At 48.4% G+C, this 22763-nt stretch overlaps 1 long non-coding RNA gene across 1 annotated transcript; it reads left to right on the top strand.

Moving 5' to 3' along the window:
• Positions 1-1903: 1903 nt before the first annotated feature.
• LOC114063999 lies at positions 1904-13490 on the top strand. Its single transcript, XR_003572665.1, has 3 exons — positions 1904-2004; positions 8005-8009; positions 13480-13490. It is a non-coding gene; the product is annotated as an uncharacterized LOC114063999 (long non-coding RNA).
• The last annotated feature ends 9273 nt before the right edge of the window (positions 13491-22763 follow it).

Below are 22763 nucleotides of genomic sequence, written 5' to 3'. Positions count from 1 at the left end.
ACCGAGGTTGCTGCAAAGGAAGAGATGGCATGGATGGCTGTGGCGTGGCTCTGTGTGTGTGTACAGAATGCAAATATTTAGAAAACAGGAGTGATCTGCAGCAGACCTGTCTTGTAGCTCTGTTGGTGCTGCAGGTGCAGCAGGAACAGTGACTTACCTGAGCTCTGCAGGGAGTCACCACCCAAGGGCAAGATGACAACAGCAAATGGCACTTCACTGTGGCCAGACCTGAGGTTTAAGCAGCAGCTCCATTGACCTCCCACAGCAGCCATGAGTTGGCACATCCCCAGCTCCTTCATGTTCTGCCATCAGAGCACTACAGCAAGGGCAGCTTTTCTGATAGGACTTTCCATCCCAAATCTCTTTCTAAGAGCTGACAGCAGCCAGGCTTCCCAATCTTAAATTTGCAGTGAGCTCCATAAATTGTTTAAGTGCCAGTGTTGTATATATAAATCTATATATGAACTGTGTCTTTGTGCCGCTCCACTTCATTAAACAAGCTGAACAATTCAGTAGCTGCTTTTATGCCTCCAGGCACTCGGGTCATCTCTGATTTTTACTCATCTCAGAGTTCATGTTTGCAATGAATGGCTTCTCTCCCTGGCAGGACAACAAGATAAAGCAAACGATAAAATCTTTCCCACCAGTATGGAGCAGGGAAGGGGCAGGGCTGGAACTCCCCTTGCATCGCATCCCTCCCTTTGCCAGCATCTGCACCTTGGGAGACTTGCACCATCCCCAAATCTCCACCCTTAGTTCAGTGTGACAGCAGAAGCCAAGCCAGAATTTGGCCTCTCTGAACATTGCTACATCCTTCATTCCCCTTCCAGAAGTATAACAAAGTCCTTTTCTCCCTTGGCTGCACAGCAGCAGCGTTTACTCCCCATCCCCCCCCCCCCCTCAGCGAGGAAGATTTTGCAGCCTTTAAATGAACTGAAAAGATCTCGACCAGGAGCTCAGCTCAGCAGCTTAGAGCCTGTCACACATCGCGTTCCCATCGCTTTCAACTGGGTCTGTGACTGTTTTGCAAGTGACTAACACAGAGCTGCAAAAGATTTAAAGCTTTCTAATAAATGCCATGTCCCCCCTTCACTGCACACAGACACACACACACACACAGAGCATTATTCTAATGCCCTGCTAAGCTTTCTAACTCCTTCTTACATCACACGACACAATCAGCCATTTGGCCCTGAGTCAGTGTTTCCATGAAGCAGAGTCAGTGTAAAAAGCTTTCAAGGCACTGGGATTGTTTTTGCTTCTGTAATGCTTTAAAAATGCTATATCTTGGGACCAAAGGCTGTTCAGTGAAAACACGGCATTTCTGGACGCCTTTCAGTTCTTGCATCAGAAATGCTGGCGCTGGGAACCAAATTGTTCCCATATTTGAGCTTGGTACCAAAACATCAAGTTTTTGTTTGTGGAGTTTATAAAAACAAACGACTATAGACCTGAATATATTAATCACGGGGAAACGGAAGCAGCTCAAGAGAACTGTCTAAGCCCCCTTTGTACCTTAGGTAAACAACAGCAGGTCCCTGCTCACCCGTGGCCGCGTTTTGGGCAGTACCAGATGAAAGCAATTCGAGTGGCTCACATGTGTGCTCAGGACTCAAGGCAGTATCAGTGCATGGCCGTGTGCTGACCAGCATGGGCTGTGTGTGTTCACCCAGGAACATGCCCAGCTACCCTGTACCTGGACTGTATATGGAAGAAATTTCAATTTATACAAAATATCTCCCTGAGAGCTACCTGATTTTCCAGCCTTGGCCATTCTCGGGAGGCAGATGAGCACACTGCCTGGCAGGGAATGCTGGCAAGCACACGAGTGCTCATCCCAAGTCCGCTGGGATGTGATCAGCCCAGAACTGAAATGCCAGAGCCCATGGGTGACAAAATTCACGGTGATTTAGATTAGATATTAGGAAAAACTTCTTCACAGAAAGGCTTGTCAAGCATTGCAACAGACTGTCCGGGGAAGCTGTGGAGTCACCATCCCTGGAAGTAAAAACATGGATATAGCACCTGGGGACATGGTTTAGTGGTGAACAAGGTGGTCGGTGCTGGGTTGATGGTTGGACTTGATGATCTTAGAAGTCTTTTCCAACCTTAGTGATTCTCTGAATCCCTTCAGGGGTCCTTTGAAGATCCCTTTAGGGATCCCCTCCAGCTGCTCTACAGGAATGTACTCCAGCTTCTCAGCAGACACTTTCCAGCGCCCTCTCCTTACCCACAACAACCCTCAGCTTCCATCAAACGTGGCGTGGGGACAGGGGTGACACACTGCCCATGTCATTTGACCGCTGATGAATGTATTTCTCACCCCTGCTTATTACACATTATTACTCACGGCTGCCTGGGTTTATTTAGCTTTGCAAGGGGAGGAGCAGTGGAAACCCTGTCAGACCAGAAGAAGAGAAAGCAGCACACGGGCGTTTTGGTGTATTTATGTCCATTCTTAGCCATCCTCTTCCTTTTTTTCTGTTTTTAGAAGCCAGGGTGCAACTTTTGCACTGGTTACAAGGATTGCACGACGCCAGTTGTAACTGCTGACGGGTTTAAATGTCATCTGAGAAAAGGAGTGGTGAGGAAGGCTGTGGTTTGAATTTTAACAGGGAGCAGGAGCTGGTTACATATTGCTGGTTTGGGGGATGCTCAGGGAAGGACCAGAAAGTCTCTGTTCTCTGAAGTGATGCCTGTGGCCAGGAGAAACAATGTTTTCTGGAAAGAATGTGGGTTTGTGACAGAAATCTTTAGAGACAGGCCTGCTGTCTGATGGAAAATAGCAATTCTTTTTCTAAAAAAAAAAAAAAGCTTCCTTTTTCCTCATGGGGAGAGCTCCCAGCCTCATTCCCAGTGAGGCACCATGACTGGGAACGTCTTAATTCCCATTTGAAAGAGCATCCCGGGGTGACACAGGACCTTTATCTTGGCCAACAAAACTACCCAGCAAGAAAATCTCCCAATCAGAACTTTAGGCTTTGAATTGAAAGTTTTTGACCCCAAATCTTCAAGTTTCAACTTTTCAGTAAAAGCTCTACATTCTTTGGCTTTTGGGTTGGTTTGTTTTGTTCTGCTTTTATTTGTTTGTTTGGTCGGTTTGGTTGTTTGGGCTTGCTCGTTTGTTTAAGTCCAGTAGAAAGGATGTTTAATAATTTCTGTTTCTCCTGGGGTAGGGGTGAGCCATCTCTAAAAAAAACCCAATAATAGCCCCTGAGTTTACATCTTAAAAAACCTCTAAATTTTTTGGTGGTTATATGACAAGTTTTATCTGTCTCTTACCATCTCAGCACTAAGGGGGAAGTTGAGGAGTTTTCTAAGAACTTCTTAAACTGCCGGTGAAAACCAGCATTAGAGATAAACCACGATATCTGAAAATCAGAAAATAGCTTCTCTCCAGCTGTGTTATCAAGCAGCAGCACAGGGCTGTGAAGTGCATTTATTGTGCAGTGACTGGAGAAAAAAAAAAATTAGGGAAAACACTGGGAGGCACAAGGCGTGTTCTGGGCACCTATTGATGTCCCCAGCCTTCATCTGAGAAAGGAAAAAAACCAAAACTCTCAGATATATCAGGATTTCTCCAGATTACCTGAATCTAAAACTGGGAGAGATTGAAAAGTTACATTTTTTTATTTTAAAGAAATGTCTATCAGAATTCATAGAAGAGCACTTGGCTGCTTCCAGGGGACATCAGGGACCAGCTGTGGTCTGCCTACTCAAGCGGGCCAGCCCCGTGCTCATTGTGTGCAGCACAGCAACCCTGATGATGTTTTCACTGATAATTTCCACATATATAGAATCATAGAATCATTTAGGTTGGATAAGACCTCTAAGATCATCAAAGGATCTTTACGATCACCTAGGTCCGACCCCCCTTGCCATGGTCAGGGACACCTTCCACTAGACCAGGTTGCTCCAAGCTCTGTCCAACGTGGCCTTGGACACTTCCAGGGATGGGGCAGCCACAGCTTCTCTGGGCAGCCTGTGCAAGGGCCTCCCCATCCTCCCCCTGGACCCCTGAAAAAAATCTTGGGAAGGATAAACATTGGACCCCAATTCAGCCCTAACTGGGCACATGTTATGTGTGGAGACAAAGCAGCCAAGGCTTTTACACAGACCTGTAAAAGCCGTTTCCAGCCCTGGCAGCCCAGAGGAAGACAAAAGGTTCAAGCACCAGATTTAAGAGCAGCCTGAGCCAAGGAGTATCCAAAAATGCTTTGGAGGGAGGCTGAACTAAAGTTGTGAAGGAACAGCAACCCACATTGCCAGCAGTGCAGGGGGAGGCTCTGGCTCCGACCCAGCTGTCCTTTGTCCTCCAGCAAGGGCAAACACAGCCAGATTTCAGTGGGGGGTTAAAGAAAGGCTTGGTCTGAAGGCACAGCAAGATGGCACAGGCGTTATCTTCACAAAATCACAGAATCATCAAGGTTGGAAGAGACTTTTAAGATCATTGAGTCCAACCATCAACTCTAATCACCCCTAAACCATATCCCAAGTGCCACATCAAGATGTCTCTTGAACAGTTCCAGAGATAGTGACTGCACCACCTCCCTGGGCAACTTATTCCGATATCTGACCGCTATTATAGTGAAAAAATGTTTCTAATACCTAATCTGAACCACCTCCTCTGGTGAAAATTTTTTCCTAACCCCCAGCCTAATGTTTAGCACAAGGGTAGAAAGTGCAGGCAGGGACTATGGTGAGGGCTTTTTGGGAAAACACTGGTGAGAGAGAAGCTGTATTTATTTCAGTGGAGTTAGTTTGGAGCTACAGTAGGATAAATGACTCTAAGACCTAGTTTAGATGTTAAAGGAAATGTATCTGACACTGACTTCAATAGACTAATTCCAGATTTATATTACACCGAGCTTAGAGCCAGTGAATACACAGCACAGTGATAATTATAGAGAGCAATATAGAAAAACAAATCACCGCATTAAGAGAAACAAATAGATCCTGGAAAAGTGCCATGTTTTTAAACTGGGCCACAGTGACTCGGGCTGGTCGGTGCCTATTAGATCATCCTCATGTCCAGGCATTTGGTTTCTATATCTTAATCATGTTGAGAGGCTCAGGCAGAAGAAACAAAAAGCAATTATCTTTCCCTTAAGAGAATGGAGTGTTTAAATAATAATAAGAAGAAGAAAGAAAGAATGCTGGGCCAAATAAAAACCACAGCAAAATCAAGGGAAAGGCAGATTCGATCCGACATGACTTTCTCAGGCTTTCAGAGATCATTTCCTCCTGCACTGCAAATCTCCTTCCCCTCGTCTCCCCAGTCCACACAAAGCGAGAAGTTAAGGGTAAACATCTGTTTCTGCTTGCTAACCTTTCTTTCTTTCCTTAGGAGGCTCTTACTGCTGACAAGGGCACTGCACATATTTCACTCCGAAAGATCAAGCGAGGATAAAGGGAGCGGTTTCCTGCTCCTAAAAGCCGCCCGTGCCAGCACGGTCATGCTGCTTAAGCATGGCCCTTCGTCATCGCCTGCATGAATGAAAAGCCAAGGCAGCCCTGGGATGCAGCGGGAAAGATCTCTTATAAATCAGGACAGCGAGCTGACCTCTGGCTCCGGCATTGCCACGCCACCATTTTTGGCCTGTTTGTCATCACTTGGTCCTCTGGGGACAGTGTCTGCGAGCCACAGTGGGGAGAAGGGGTGGGAGCAGGAGGAATGCCCCTGAGAAAGGGTTCTTGCTCTGCACACAGCAACACACCACTCCCCAGCCTGGCTGCATCCCTCCTGCCCCTGCGGCCCCTCGCCAGGGGCTCCAGTGCTGCCCCCTCTGAGCTGCTCCCCAGGCCCCGGTTATGCAATGCCAAGTGACATTTTATTTAGGCTGTTTCAGAGGAGCAGAAAGAAAAGGCACAACGTGATGCTTTCCAAACGCCCTCAAGCCATACCCTTTCCATCCCTATTTTTCATCTGCAGCAGAGGGGCACAGCAAGTGTCCCTCTCTCTGCCTGTGCAGAGCCCGTGCCCCCACGCCATTGCCCTCCTTCCCGAGCCGGGGCGCCTGCCCGCGGCTCCCGCTGACCCGGCACACCCCTCGCCCTCCCAAACGTTGGAGAGATGAGATCATCCAGAGCAGCTCGTAAGACAAACATCCTGACAGCCCTCACTAACATTTTCCACAGGTTTCTCATGCTCCATTAGCTCTTGCGAGATCGTATCGCGGGGCGGTCGCCATAATTAATGGCTTGTGTACTTTTGCACACGCGGGTTCTTATAATTCCCCCCCTGCTCCTCTCTAGACAGAGTCAAAATCACTGGCCCAAGGCAGTGGACGTGGTCAATCCATAGCCTGGCAATCACTTATAATCTGTTCTTTTGACAGATTTCCCTCTGTCCTCCCAACCTATATGTATTACTTGAAAAAAAACCCCTGTGGCCAACTGCCTTGTAAGGGGTGAGGTGTGAACAGAGGGGTATAAAATGAAGTCATAACTCAACTAAAAACCTTCATCTCAATGATTTGCCCACAAGGCTAGGGGACCAAGGAAAACAGACCCAAACTTCCTTGCCTGGATCTAACCCTTACCTAGAGCTGTGACGAGAGAGAAGTGATGGAAGGAAGAGGAAGAGGAGAGGGGCTTCCCTATGCAGACAGGGCTGAAAAGGAAAAGAGGAAGGTGAGGACCAGCACCTCTCCCTGTCCCACTGCAGCATCCGACCACAACCCCAGCACCTGCACTTGCTTATGCTCCTAGGGGTAATAAAATCCTGGGGAGATCTTAATGGGCACATCAGCAGCACCAACAGAGTCATCACTGCTGGCACCATGGTTCAGGAAAGCATCACTGATATTTACAGTGGAGGACAGTGGTGGTTTAAGCAGTATTTGGGTTTAGGAGCCATTACATTATTGTGAAATATGCACACTGTTGGTGGATGCTTAAAGCGCTGCTACACTGTGGCATAAACTCAGAATTAATTTTGGCTCCGTAGAGGAAATTGAAAATGGTGCCCTCGAAATCATTATGCTGAGCGAAATTCAGCAGCAGGGGAAAAGAGAGCCTGGAGGGAAATAAGAGAAAATTTACTTCAGGCAGCCAAAAGATCCTGTGGGACTCACTCAGCCCAGGCCCAGGTTGCAGAGGAAGTTGGGGGCAGCGTGGTGGGATGTGTGGGGCTCCGGCATCAGAGCCCCACACCACGCCTGTGCCTTAGTCCCAGCTGGTAGGAACCCTGAGAGCCCCTGGGGATGATGTTCCGCCTGTGAAGTTTTATTTGCTCTAATTTTAGTCCTGTTTATGTAACATCTGTGTGGGGGTAAGGTGCAACATTCCTGGAGGGGCTGTGCTGAGGGCAAAGCCTGTGCCCCCACCCCTGGAGCAGGGCTCATGTCTGCCAGGTCCATCTGCCCCAAGCACGGGGTGCAGGCAGCCCAGGCTACATCCTGACAGGCATTATGTATGTATAATCTATAATACCTATAATATACGTAAAAATTAGGAAGCCCACTTCAGCTGTCACCCCAAAATATCTCCCCTGCTGACTCCACATGTCCTGAGCTCTCTTGGAAGAGCTGTGCAGAACCCAAATGACCAGCCCTGGTCTGTGGGTGCGAGGGATTCAAAGTCTGTTTGAATGAGCATCAGAAATAAGTGGGGTTTATTGAACTGAGATAAATTCTTGGATCTCATCCACCTAGAAAGGAAATGCTCAGAATTCATCTGAGATTAGACTCAGACCTGCCCTTTCAACCTCATATCCTGACATTACAACCTGTCTATTAAAAAAAAAAAAAAAAATTATCTCAAACCTCTGCTGGGGCTTCAACATATGGCAGAACTGAGCCCAGAAAAAGAGGAAACAGAAAACCAAACCCCTTGAATAGCTCCATGGGAACCACTGCTGGTGTGTGTGTGTGTGCTGTCCTTCTTTTTTCTCTGGCTTAAGAGAGCAAAGGCCTGCAGCTGGAGCAGAAGCGAGGACCCCGCTCTACCTGGGCCCTGTGGGGCCACACGTCACGGGCATTAGTTGGGTGATGACAGAGGAAGCAGCTGTTCTCTCTCCCCCAAAGCCTGTGATGAGCTGCAGGGATGGCTCCATCACAGCAGCACCTCTGATCCCCCCCCAGCTGTCAGGGTGCAGACCATGGAGCAGCGCCAGGCAGGACAGGGACTCCCACACTGGACGTGCAAGTCCCCCCCAGCTTTCGGAGGAAAGCTGGGAGCAATCAGGGGATTTTCTCATTCTCTCTCAGGATTTGCAGGAGCGGAGGTCTGGCTTGGTATGGCTCAGATTAGTTTTCATATATATAAAATTCTGCTGGCAACACAGCTGCCCTTTATTTAATGCAGATTGCTTGCGCTCCCCGGGTAGAGCAAGCATTACCTCACCAACTGGATGTGATTTCTCAGCTCCCTGCCTTCAATAAAAATTCTAACACCTGCAAACTTTTTAAACAAATTATGTATATTAGAGCAGAACCCCCCTACACGTTCTCCTGGACTAGCAGCCGCACGTCTTGAAACCAAACCCTCTCCAAGACATCTGGTCGGCGCTGGTGTCGTTATTACAACCTCTCCCCCGCGGCGCCGGTGGCACAGAGCCCACGGACCTGCTCCACAAAGGCCACTCTGTAGCCGGGGCTCCCACTGCCACACTGAGCTCCCTGGGAATCTAGTGGATTGCTTCCTAGGGTGACTTTAAAAAAAATAGAAAAAAAACCCAAACAAACAAACATAAAAATCTCTGTTTGTAAAAGTGAAATGAAATGGTGGAAAGCAAAGGGTGAGTCCTCGGCTCGCTTCTGCTGGTGTGAATGCTGATGTTAGAGGCTGAGGCACATCGTGGAGGCTTTTATCATGGATCTGTGCACAGGGATACCGGGAAAAGTGTCAAGGCTGCAGAGACCATGGGGTAGGCGAAAATAGAGGTCTCCAGCTCACATCTCTGGGTAAAATCCTCTGAAAATCTGCTTTTCCTCCTCACCTCCAGCAATAAAAAGTGTATACTTGAGCTCCTGAGCAGCTGCTAACTAAGAGCCAAGCATGTTTTCACCAGACCCAGCACCCAGAATTGCTTAATTCAAGTGTGTGCAAACACATTTGCTGGAGCAGGTTCCAAGAAAAGGCTCATTCATTTAAAGAAACCCAAACTTGTTTCCTTTTCCCCCAGACCTTCAGAGCACAATTCCCTTCCCAAGGATAACCTGAAAGAATGAGAAATGAGCTGCAAACCCTCACATGTCCCCACTTCCCTGTGCAGCAGGAAAGCCCACATGCAAAACTCATGAGCAACCTTTGATCTGGTGACATTTCCAGCCCAGTCACTTGTCCAGAGAGAGCATGGACAAGTTTAATTAAACATCCAGACTGTCTGGTGTTGCTTTATTATCACCTGAGCCTTCCCACTGCTTCTCAAGTGAGACCTGAGGCACATAATCCTGACAACGAATTAACAAGTTTATCTTGGTTGATTGACCTATACTTTGGAGCCATAGGAGAAAGAACAAGGTCTCGGAGTTCAGCAGAGCTCAGTGCCAGGTATTACTCCTCACTGAGAGCCCAGGACTCAGCAGGAGCAGTTTGACTTTCCCTACCAAACGTCCTGTCACCAGCAGCCTGCGCAAACCATGCAAATGCTGCAATTAGTATCAGAGATAAACCAGATCCATTAGTAGATGGAAGGGGAACTCAATCTGTTTTACAAATGGAAATGAAGTAGCAGCCTCAATTATAGGATTTTTAAAAACATGCAATTTAGCAAAATGTTGATTTCCTTTTCGTTTACTTCGTTCTTTGTCTTTCAGATACTTCAGCTCAAGTAGCAGGCAGTATGTTAACCGACCAGATTTTGGCAATGTATTTAATAATCAAGCTCAAATAAGTGCTCTTAGGAAATAATTTTATTTACAGTTCAGCTGGGAAAGAATATTAAAGCTTGAGTATTTGGCTAAAATTATTATCCTACAGTAACATACTCTGAAGGCATTTGGGCCATAGATGACTAGTACTGGTGAGTCAGAGCACAGCGTTTGACCTTTCCAAAAATTCATCATCTATTTGGGACACAGGGCAGGATTTGCCCTCCAGCTTCCCCCAGGCAGGGCAGGCAGTCACCGCCACAACAGCTTTAGTACCACCCTCACCCCTCCTGTGCCCTGAGCCGGGGGCTCAGCAACCAGGGAGGTTCTGGGGTTCAGCAAGCAGCTGAATCGCTACACAGCCACCAGACTCCCTCCTCCATGCAGTTGCTTTATGTGTAGATATATTTTACCACATATTCTGCAGCAAGGCTGGAGTTTGGGAACACTGCATGAAGATATTTCAGCGTGTACATGCCTGTATAGCAACTTATTTTTTTTAATTGGTCCAGCCCACGTTACTGTTTAAATAATTGAAGGTGCTCGGCATTAAACATATTTTGCCATGCTTTCCCCGTGGCACCTTTCCCACTCCAAACTGTTTGGAATCTGAACAGAGACTAAGCATTAACTAATTAAATTTCTCAAAACAAAGGTTAATTAGTGTGTTTATTTTGGATTATGTATGTATTGAATTATTAAACACTATATGGTACCATAAAAAAAAAAAAAAAAAAAAAAAAAAAAAAAAAAAAAAAAAAAAAAAAAAAAAAAAAAAAAAAAAAAAAAAAAAAAAAAAAAAAAAAAAAAAAAAAAAAAAAAAAAAAAAAAAAAAAAAAGAAAGAAAAAAGACAGGCTGAAAGGAGGAAACATTCCTAAGCCCAGGGAACAGCTTCTCTGGCTGCCTTGCAGCTACATTAACCATTTGTTCACAGCTCCAGCATGTGCGTAAAAAAAGCAGGGCCTTTCTTTATGGCCAAAAGCAAAAGCCCCCCCCCCCCCCATCCCCCTCACTCCCAGTCCAAAGAGAAGGTCCAGCAGCCCTGAACTGTGACTTTGGCAGATTCGTGTCATTTTAGGACAATGGATTAGGGGAGCTGCAGAGATCCCCTATTTGGCCCAGGATAATGTTACACTGGACTCCTCATCCAACACACACAGGCTCCTCTTACAGTCCTGTTTGCTGTGCCAGACACAGCAGCCACTGAGGACAGGAGGTCCCTCCCAGGGCCCCTTGGACAGCAGCATTCCTCTTCTCCCTCCAACCCGCCCCCCCTTTCCTTTTTGGTCCCAAGGTGGAAAGTTTGCAATATGCAGCCTGTCTTCCAAATACTTAATTATACAATTATCTGTCTGCAGGCCAAGATGATGACTGGAGTCCAAGAGCCAGACCACACTAAAAGAAACAAGCTGGTGGAGATGTCATCCAGATTCTAATTTTCACCTATATGTTGGCCCTGTAACAGTAGCACCAATCACACAGGATACATGGATAAGCCACTGGCAACACATGGGAAGTAAGAAGATACAAGCTAATACCAGTCACACTGTAATTACCTGCCAGTGTGCAAACACACCTACCTGCTCTAAGAGGCACACGGGGCACTATTTTCAAAGCACAAAGGAGTCTGAAAAGCTCGCTTGCCTTCTCAAGCTTATTATGTAAAGCAACACTTCATACATGCCTGGCCTACAGCAACAGGAACAGTGTCAGGTTTATCTACTTTAGCATTTCCAGCATGGTGGGTTTGTGATTCATTCTGTCTGAAGAGTCTTATGACAGCTGACATGAGCACCTTTCGTCATCTCCAGAATAAGTCTCTGTATTTCAGCTTTCAATTCATTTTCTGTACAGACAGGAGTCCTGAGTCAGTTACAAAACACATCTCTTCTTTCAAAGCGTCCTCCACTGCTTCCCTGAGCAGTAAGCAGTGTGACAGCCCAAACAGCAATCAAAAAGCAAACTCACAGGCACCCCCTCAGACGAGAGATGATCCCTGACTTGTGCTTATCCAGAACCCAAGCAACACCTACAGAAGTTTCCGTTCTTCTGCCCATTAAGTGTAACATAAAGTCTGATATAAATTTGGAGATGCGGCTTCTGAGGACTCTGTCAGATGAGCTCTGCTGACACTTGCAAAAGGGATGAAGAGGACAGTTCATTGAGGAGAGGCAAAAATGGGTCAGTTCCTGCTTCACCCCTTGCGATTGCTGGAGCACTATCAGGAGGCACAATCAGAGCTGCAGCTGGCACCTTCAGAGGAGCCATAAGTGGCTTCAGCTGCTTGTTCTCATCCTTATGTCCTGTTCCCATCCCTTGAGGTCAGGATTCCTCCTCAATCCTGAATCTCTGCTAGATTGCCAGTTACTTGTCACCAGACTTTTTTTCAGATGAATTACCTGATTAGGGCACCAAGGTGGATAAACTCATTTTACAGCCATTGCTTATGCAGGAATGCAAATAAAATTGCCTCTCTGGGTTTTTTTCCTCCCCTCTGCTTAGCATTTTTTCAAATGCATTTTTATCAAGGAAATTCCTTCTGCAGATCTAGGAAGGCTAACCTAATTAAAGTCACTTTATTGAGGGACCTGATACAAACACTTGCTTTAAAGAAGCAAGTTGTTAAAGCCAGAACTCCTTTCTTTTTTTAAAGTCAAATATTTTTGTTCTGCCGTAGAAGAGAAAATATATCTTTGAATGACAGATATCTCAGAAATCTGCTTTTATTTCCCTTTTCTCCTTTCCTGACAATCTTAGGTTTCACATTCATCCCCTTCGGGAAAATTGCCTGGGAAACTTTTCTGATGGTGCGTTGAAGGTCATCTACACTAAATGTGGTACAAAGTGAACCCAGATCTCAGGCTTTGCAAATGTTCATTATGTAAATTACAGGAGCTGTGAAGATGGAAATGAGGCGTACAGATGCTGTTATGCACGAAAAAGCAGAGGGGAAACTTCAGATTTCCCTTCACTACAGAGGCGGGTGGTGTCTGCAGGCGCTCTCCTTCCTCACTGCAGTATTTCCAGCATGAGAAGGTCTCAGATTCTGTGTGGCTGTTGCTTTAGAATTGACTGGCTCCATGGTCCTCCTTGTAGGTCAAGTACTGGGATAGATCTTTAAGTTCACATCTGGGGAGAATCACGGGCCAAATGCAGCTGCAACCTGGACGGGAGGAAATGAGGAGGGTGCCTGTGCAGGGCAATTGTGAATGCCTGTCCACGACCCTTGTTTCTGGGATTAGTCTTTTTGAGTTCCTTAGCCAGGACTAGGCCCGAGGAGGAATGTATTTGCATTGTGAATTGTAGTGCAGAGACGCACAAGTGCAGGAGATAAAGATTCAGTGCCTGATTTCGTGCATCCTTGGGCACATCACTTGGAGGCCAGATTTTGAAAGATGTTAGAGATCAAAGGATGAAGAAAGATAACCAGCTTCGTTTTCAGATTTATTCCTGGGCCTGTGTTTCCCGCACATTTCAGTAGGAAATAAGCATCTTTGTGCTTTTTAAAAAACTATTACTAAATGCCTTTGGGCAGCTGGTTTCATCATGAGGAGCCAGCATGCGTTTAAATAGCAGAGCTTAAATTTCACATTGTTTCAGTTTCCCACCTGAAAACAAAAGTGTGAATCCCCCTTTCTTTGATTTCTCCCAGGTCTTGCTCAGGTTCAAAGAACAATTCTCTACACAATAAATACCATTAAAGACACTTCACGCCTGATTTTAAGCAGCAGTAAGTGCTCAGCTGCTCATGGGATCTACTGGTGTTTGGCCCTGTTGAAACTCAGCTGCACTGCCTCAAGTTCAGTTCCTCAAAAATGAAGAAATTAAAAACTCGAGGCTGCTTTTGGTATTTTTGGCTTTAAAGCTCACGAGGGAAGCTGGGATGCAGACATATTGATGATGGGGTGGAAGGACAACGCCGAGTCAGGTGCTCTCCCATCAGGGGACTGGCACTACCCAGAGCAGATCGAATGCATGAGAAGGGCTGAGCCTTCCCCCAACAACCTCCTTATAGATCTGCTCAGACCTGCAGCAGAAAAAGCAAGAAAAAATGGGGAGGAGAAGTAAGACAACACTGGAAGGGAAATTCCAACTCCCTGACCTTGCGACAACCTCACCCTGCATGTTAACAGAGCAACAAAGAGAGGAAAAATTATGAAATTGCCTCAGTATGAAAAAAGAAACAACACCAACAAAAAAGATTTGTTGAGTCATCCAACAGTGTTCACATCAAGACATTTTCTTAGCAACTGTGCTAAAAGAGTGAATGTAACACATTCTGGTTTGGCTCTTCCTTCAGCAGCGAGATTGATTTGAATTCACACATGGAGATCTGGTTTACAACGAGGTTCTCCAGCCCTTTCCTTTATTTCATTGTTTCCATCACGTATCTTGGATAGAAAATCTGCTTTTGTGAAAAAACCCACACCAGACAACCCCCGGGCAGACCATGCCCCACCATGCACATCTTTTCTTCAAGAAGTTTTTTTGTGTGAAAGGCCATTTTGAGAAGCAGGAAGGTTTTGCCCTCGATCCCACCGAGCCCCTGCACCACCGGCCACACTGGGCGTGGGGAGACTCGCTGCAGGAGGAACTTGTCCTCCACCAGCCCCAGGTTTCGCAACACACTTAGGAAACATCTTGCACTGGCCTTGATTTATGCAGAAATGTTGGCTAATCTCTTTTATGTAATCACTGATAGCTGTTTCTAAAGGCTAAGTCCCCAAAATGGAAGGAATGAATTAAAAGAGACAGATGGGGTTTGTCTGGCTCCCTGTTCCCATCACAGCCTCAGAAATGGCCCGTTAGTTCGTGACAATTTAAGCAGGGGTTCAACCACGCCAACAGGAACACTCAGGCTGTTTGCTGTGCAGCCCAGTTTCACAGTCTGATCCTGCTCACACCAAAGCCACTGGAATCACTCCAGGGTTATTCCGTTGAAATGTGATCAAAGTCCGGTCAAAAGTCGCAGAAGACTGAGCTTTTGTTTACCTCAGATCCCCTTGCTTGGCACCACTGCAGGCTCTGGGAGCTAACAGCAAACCATTCCCACCCAGAGCTGGCTGCCTGTGGTCACCCAGAATGACTCAGGGAAGGCAAAAGCTCTGAAGTTCCTCCTGCAGCATCTCCGAGTTCATACTCCATGTTTGAGAGCTGACCCAAGCTCGGTGACCCGCTCAGCCAACGTGGCTACAGGCAACAGCATCTTGAGGGAATGATATTCCCAGCACGTCTGGACGCCCGTGATGCACAGACCTGTCCATCAAACAGGCATCTGGGGGTGGGCAGAGTGTGAATAAGCCTGGTGAGAGACTCAGAATCCTGGCAGAGAAGAAGATACAGTGTCTGCTTAGCCATCCCACCTTCCCTGCTTAGAAATAACGATGCCTCTTTTTCTAGGGTCAGAGCCATTGCCTGGCTCACAAACACTGATGGAAGACCCTCCTTGTTAATTTTTCCCCATGGAAAAATACTGCTGAATAGGGCTGTGTTTAGATTCTCTTCCTTCATTAAAAAAAGGGGTGAAGCTACTTCAGTCCCACAAGTCTTAAGAGAATTATTTCCCAGTTTATGTAAACTGAGCACCAGCTCTCTAAAAAAAACGGAAAGATTTATGCTTGGCAAACATTTCCAAGGAGCCAATATTTCCCCGTTACTTACTCGTGGGTTGTGAATACAAACCTCACACAGCTGGTACCTTCGCTAATGATCCCATTACAATATGCATTGAGCTGATACTCTGTGATATCTCATTGAGGTATTCATCCATGTCAGAAAGGATTTGTCCATAAAAACATCTCCTCTCATACCATCATGGAATGCTGCATTCATTCCTCCTTCCTCTGTCATCTGATGCTGCCTAATCCCACTCACTGACATCAATCACAGGGGGAAAATAAGACAATTAACTGGCAATTAATTAAATTATAAACTGTAAGGAAGAGCAGAATATTTGTAAACCTTAATAGCCTTATTAACATGCACATTACAAGCCAGTTGCACAATCTTACAGCTAAGGGTATCTTTGCACATCTGTGGCAGACTTTAATCAGAAGGTTTTCTGCCACAAGGACACACGAGTGTTGGGATAGGGCCTGACAACCCACTGGTGACAGCAACAACGGACTGTTGTTATATAACACACATGCAGTGTGGTTTTGGTTAAAGCGGTTTCCTGCAGGACTAGAGGAAACTAAGTGGGAAGAAAACAACGGCTCGGGTCAGGCACCTCCTGCGGCTGTTGCAGGGCAGCGCCAGAGGCTCCATCACTGAGGAACTGGGCTCAAAGCTTAATGCATCCAATAACAGTGCCAGGCCTCTGTTTAAATGTCACAACAGAGGAGGAAAAGCCCAACCCAGCCCAAGCAACCTGTGAGTGAGAGCATGAAGCCACAGCCAGCCCCAGATGAGGTACCAGGACACGCAATGGTGCAATGGTCGTGTTGCCACAGTATCACTGCATGGTCCTCAGGTCCCCTGGGAATAACCTTCACACAAAACCCTCAAGGTACTTGCTCTTTTCATACTATCCCTATACTGGTTTTGTCTTGGAAAGGCGGCTGATTCAGTCCATCCAATACACTAAACCCTTGACTTTTTCCTAGTCAATTTGTTCCAAAAGAAGTACCATGTGAAGCGGGAGAGTGACCTACTAAAGCAGGGAAATTAGAGTGTAGAAGATGGATTGAGCTGTAAATCGGGTTTGCCTCCAAGAGCAGATATAGCCCAACCAGGCTTTGCCATCTGCCCTCTCTCCAAATCAGCCACATCCCAAACCTCAGCTGTGTTAACTCTGGTTCCAGTCCAGTGTTATTTCTGTAACACGTGAACTGGGATGACATGCACCCAGCCTGTTCGTTTATTTGTGGAGCGTGGACGGCTGACTGATGGCCAAGTGCTAATAAAAGCAGTGTTCCCTCTCCTGTGCCATTCCACGTCGGATACCAGCGGCAGGCTGGACCTCCAGGCACACGGCGCTCGCTGTGAGCAGCCGGGGGGTCGTCAGTGAGCAGCAGCTCCAGATTTTCATTCTTAATTTTGATGGATCTGCAATGCCACACTGTTTTCTCTCCCCGTTCAGCTCTATATTTAGGCAGGGATTCTGTATTTCTCAACGAGGTCGGTAGCTAACGCTGCTCTGCTGTCGGTACGCCTGTCTCCCTTGTCAATGCACGGCTGTTTTTGGGATGCATGAGGCAGTCAGATGTGACAGAAGCTGAGAGGTTTCTTTCACAGCTAGGAAGGGAGAGGAGGGAGCCAAGCATTTCCATACCCACCCTAGGAGCGCTGGTCGCCGGGGAAGGCTAGAATCTGGTGCCGACTGGCGCTGGGAACACCCATGTTCAGCTAACCTGACTGCAGTGTTCACTGCAGGGTAATTGGCTCTGAAGAGGCGTTATAGCAAGAAAAAAAAAATAAATTAATCAAACAAGATGGGACATCAGACATTTTAAAAATAACCCAGGGTGAAGATCCAAGAAGCCGTGATGACCAGGGGCCAGATCCAGATTCCCTCAGCCCAGCTCAGGTCCAGGGTAGTGCTGACCTCAGCGGGGCCTCCTGGGCTGGCACTGAGGCCAGTGAGATCAGAATCTGGCCCAAATCACTTGGCCTCCCGCTGCACCCCATGTTGTAACTATCCATGATGTTGACACATTCAACTTGCCACTCGTTTGTGGGACTAATTACACATTCGCATTTGTCTGCGCTCGCTCGGCTCCTAGCAACTGCAGTCACAGTCCTAATTAAAATAATAGACTGAGATTGGTAACATTACTGATTTAACAGGAAATTAGAAGAGTTACGTTCGCAGAGTTTAGGTAATTGACACCAACAGCGCTTTCCTTGTAACGTGCGTCCTGTGATTGATTTCGTTCCCCAGTCAGACCTAAAAGCAGCCTGGGAGCACATCCCACCATCAGATTACAGTGCAGGGGAATTAAACGGCTATTACACGACTGCCTGCTCTAGAGCTGGGCTCGAGCACGGCTTCGAGCTTCCAAACCAAACACTAGCCCTAGAATTATAAATTAATGCAAAACAAAACATGTTCAGCAAAACATGCTCAGCTCCCCTTGTAAGAGTGTCCCTTGCACGGCGCTCCTGCCCGGGGAGGGGGCTGCAGGCAGCAAAGGGGCAGCTTCTGCATCCCTAGATGCCTCAAATACCAGCTCCCTTAAAACAGGGCGTGGACTGAAGGCACTGCAGGTTCCCACGGGCAGATGGAAAGGCCGCTGACCCTGACCATTGACCCTGCAATGCACAGGGACACTCTGGGCACTCAGTGGTGGAGCTCAGAGCTGACGGCAGGGGGGAATGTTCAAGGCGTGCAAAATTTCGTGGCCATGCTGAGGGGAGAAGGTTTTGCTGTACTGAACCTGCAGCTCGTTCCACACAAAACAGTCCTGTGTTGGGATAATACCGCAAGGCAGCAAGTTTCCCCTTCTGGATTTCTGGAGATGGCCCTGGCTTATTCTCGTGGTGGTGTCAGTCAAAGTGGCTTCATATGAGCCTCAGAATGATGAATCAGCGATTCTATTGAGGCAACTTCTGATTCAACAGTTTTCAAATGGTTTGGGTTGGAAGGGACCTTAAAGATCACGCAGTTCCAACCCCCCTGCCATGGGGCTTCACATGTTATTCATTAAATAAATCGTGGCATTTTTCACAAAACAGGCTGTAGTAATGGAGTAATTGCCTCAGAAATGAGGTGGAGTCTCTTGGTGTCAGTAGTTGCAGCCAGGTCTGGTATCTTGCTTTACCACCTCTCTCCCCACAGCCTGGGCCCACAAGGGCAGCTGGGTTTCTGACCTCCTGAATGTCACATCTCCTTCAACACCCTCCAGTTACAGGAGTGAGTTGTCCAGGAAGTTCTCTACACTGTGTGGTGCTGGGTAGTTTCTGAAGGTCAGTCCTAAAAAATGAGGAGGGCAAGAGTGGACAGTGCAGGGGGATCTGAGGGGTGAGGATGGGGTTGGGTGTCCAAAGGGTTTTTACACCACTGTGATGAGGTGTGACACCTTATTAGCTCCACCCCCACGGCAGAGCACCTGCAACACATTTTGGGTGACTCAAAAACATTCACTGAGGTCAACCAATGACTTCTTGAGTAATGTGACACACGACACTGAATAATAGCCCTTACTTACCAAGAAATATTTTTATCTGCACATCTGTAGATTGAGACACTGCTTCTGGAAGTGTACACAAGTCTGCTTCTGAAGAAATGCACTGCCTGTAAATTATTGTGAAAACACTCTATGAAATGCCCAAAATTGCATCAAATTGCAAGACTATTAGTTAATAATCACCTGCTCCTCTGGGCTCCTTTCTATTTGCGGACTCGGAAATGTGCTGGAAGAACAAAGTACACGTGGTCTGGACTTCCTTATCTGATATTAATCCCAGCACAACAGGGCTATAAAATGTTTTCATGAACATATATGTCTTCTGCAGAGAGCTTCATGGGGTAATACTGCTGAGAGAGCTGCAATGTAGGAAATACCCATCCACGGTTTATAAATCCTATCCATCTTGGCATGTCTCGGGGAGTGTTATCAGGGCCCTGGAGAGCTACTGCAAATGCTACTCTTGCAGCTTGCATGGATAATTGTTTATAAAAGTCTTCCTTCCCTTCTGCTGTCCCTGGGAACGATTACATCCAGAAGGCGTTTGTTGTGTCGGTCTTGTTTGGCTCCAGCAGCTCCCAGAGGTATCACACACGGGATGCTCCAGTAAAGCCCTTACCTTCCTGTTGGGCATGGACAAGAGGATTCGGCTTACATTGCAGACATTTTCCCCTGTGCTTTATCCAGCTTTCAGGTGGCAAATGACAGCCTGTGCTTTAATCCCCTGCGCGTGCAATGAAATGAACACCGGGACATTTGCTTCTGGAGCATTTCCGTATCTCATAGTTCAAACCTCTCCGCTATTAGCAGATATTCGATCCCATAAATACTGGCCACGTGCTCACAATGGATGCACACTGTTTGCATCAAGCCAGCCTAAAAGTTAAGTGCCACCATCTTCTCCCTGTGTACCTCATTTTGCCGCCCTTTAAGCCACATCAACAGGGCAAATTACCCCCAGCGCAAGCAACTCCCACTGCCACGAGGGCGGGGACCTGCATCCAGTCCTGCTCGCTTGGAGTCCATGGGGAAGATCTGGGTGATCCAAATAGCACAAGGAATTTATCCTATGGGTCTGGGTCACAGCCTCAGCACTGTGATATCCCCCCATGCCCTCTGCTCCCATCACCAGCCATGGAGTGCTGGTGGAAATAGGACAAATACTGGAAGTGACTGAGTGCTACAGGCGGAGACTGACTCTTGCTTAATCATTTGCTTCCACAGAACTGTGGAATGTCCTCAGTTGGAAAGGACGCAAAAGGATCATCAGCTCCAACCCCTGGCCCTGCACAAGACAACCCCAGGGATCACACCGTGTGCATTAGAGCGTTGTCCAAACGCTTCTTGATCTGAGCTGTGGAAGGAAACATGTCCCACACCCAAGCAATCCCTTTCCATCCCTCCCTCCCAGATAAGGAACGCAACTCTCTATCTCAAGGAGGTTCCATATATGAGTTTCCAGCTCCGAGTCTAAGGCGTGGGAAGAGGGAGATGGGAAAACACACGGAGGCACCGCTGCAGAGCAGGACACACAGCACCCCAGCTGCCTCACACTGCCATAAATCCTAATGCTCATGGCACAGCCAAGCTGGAAACACATGAAAAAGCTTAAAGTGGCTTGTTTGAACACTGAAGAAGTAGGTGATGGATTCCGTTTGATCACGAAGGAGAGACAGCGCCAGCACAGTGCAACAGGCCGGGAGAGTGGGAATATGGCAGGTACAGGGGAGTGGGAACAAGGCAGGAGCCTGAGTGTGGATAGAGTGGGGTGTGTGAGGGTGATGTGGTCAGTGGGATGGGCAAGGGACAACTGTCCCTGTCACCACACCCAGGACGGAGCAGGGCAGGCTCAGACCTGTCACGGTGAGAGAAACAGGCTGTGGCAGCAACCGGGAAAACACCAATGGCCAGGAGCTGGGCAGGAACACGGAAGAGGAAGCTGTGGGAAGGCCACCCCAAAACACCCTGCGTGCCTTGGACACGGCACGGGGTGGGACTGGGTCACCCCGGGGCACCTGCACCAGAGCTGCCCAGAAACTGCGACACCAGCCTAGGGCCCTGCTTTGCCAGCTGCAGCAGCCGCTGAGGAGCAGGGATAGGGACGGGGACGAGCAGTAGGGCTAAGAGGGGCAATGGGGAACGGGCATGGCAATGGGGATGGAAGAGAAATCGGGGTGGGGACTAGGATGCACATGAGGATGAGGATGAGGATGGGGCCGCCCCACCTCCAGCAGACAGCGCTGTTCCTCCCAGCACTACCCTCTCCCGAGGGCAGATGCCAGCCCAGCTTCCCCCACACACACCCCCTCGCCCGCCTCCCGCTCCGGCGGGGCCGCCGCGGGCCCCGAACCCGCGGCCCCCGGGCCCTCCCGCCGCCATTTCGCGGCGCCGCCGGGCGCGGCCCCACCTGCCGCCCGCCCCTCCCCCGCCGCTGCCGCCGCCGCGGCCCGCGCGCCCATTTGCGCCTGGCCGGGCGCCGCGCGCGGCCTCCCCGCCCCTCCCCCCCCCCGGCGCTCAGTCATTCAGCCGGGCACGGGCAGGAGCGCGCTGTGACGTCACCGCCGGCGCGCGGGCACCGCGCGGGGCTGCCGCGAGCGGGGGGGCGGGGGGAGGCGGGGCCGCGCCCCTGAGTGGGGGGGAGCGGGGGAGACCCCGCGGGAAAAAAAGGGCTGAGGGGAAATGGCGGCAAAGGGGGAGCCGGGGGGGGGGGAGAGGGAAGAGCACAGGGGGGAGGAATGGGTGAGGGGAGACCCCTGAGGAGAAGTGGCTGAGGGGAGACACCCGAGGAGAAATGGCCGAGGGGAGACCCCTGAGGAGAAATGGCTGAGGGGAAATCCTCAGGGAGAAATGGCTGAGGGAACACTCCCGAGGCTGAGGGGAGAGACCCCCGAGGAGAAGCGGCTGAGGGAAGTGTTGAGGAGGGACCGCTGAGGGGAAACCCCTGGGAGGGGGCGGCTGAGGGTCACTGTGCCCATTCAGGAGGGTCTGTACCTTCCTCTCCTGCGGCCCCAGCTGGTCACAGCCCTCTGAGAGAGCCTTCCTCCACCTCTCCATTTAAACACCCTCCTCCACCTCCATGCTTCCTGCAGAGTGTGGCAGGGAAGGAGGCAGGAGCCTCCTGGCACGGGAGCGGGTGGTGGGGCCATGTCATGCTCAGCCCCTCACTGAGGGGCCCTGGGCCGGCCACAACCCCCCAGCAGTCTGAATAAAACCATAAGACACCGTCCTGAGACCGATGGAGGTTGAAATCTCAACGACATCAATAATTTTTCCTAAATACACAGAGTCCATATTGAGACACGCATTGTCTGTGCTGCCCAAGCCTGGAGAGGGAGGGGAGGGCGATAAAAGGCATCATGAGGCTTTGCTTTCCCGTTCCTATACCAAAGATAGAGAATATTATAAATTTAATAGATCTTCTTCATAATTCATAGCTTGCTTGTGGAAAAAAAAAGTCATAATAGCTTGGTGTGATATGTCAGGCATCTATAATTCATGGCGCTGAGATCACACAGCCACCATACAGTGGGAGTTCACAGAGTGAGATGTTTGTAATTAATCTGTGAAAAGAGAAACAAAGGCAATAAACTAGGAAGGACAGTAAACGAGGGACAGATTCTTCCACCCGCACTGACGTGAGATAGCGCTCAGCCACAAAACATGAATAATCCCTGGCTAAAATTAGTAAAATTCGCCAAGAAAAGGCTAGGAAATTTACAGTAAACGGTAAGTTTATCACTGGCTGGTTCCTTACAACACAGGTAGACACGGACTGTGCTGCCCATGGGTAAGGAGGTGCTAAAAGCAGCAGAGTGGCCT

This window comes from Empidonax traillii, unplaced genomic scaffold (genome assembly GCF_003031625.1).
Source record: "Empidonax traillii isolate 1590-97213 ecotype Southwest subspecies unplaced genomic scaffold, ASM303162v1 scaffold506:size517526, whole genome shotgun sequence".
NCBI lineage: Eukaryota > Metazoa > Chordata > Aves > Passeriformes > Tyrannidae > Empidonax > Empidonax traillii.
The sequence above is the reverse complement of the archived record's forward strand: the minus strand, read 5'-3'. Positions and strand labels throughout refer to the sequence as shown.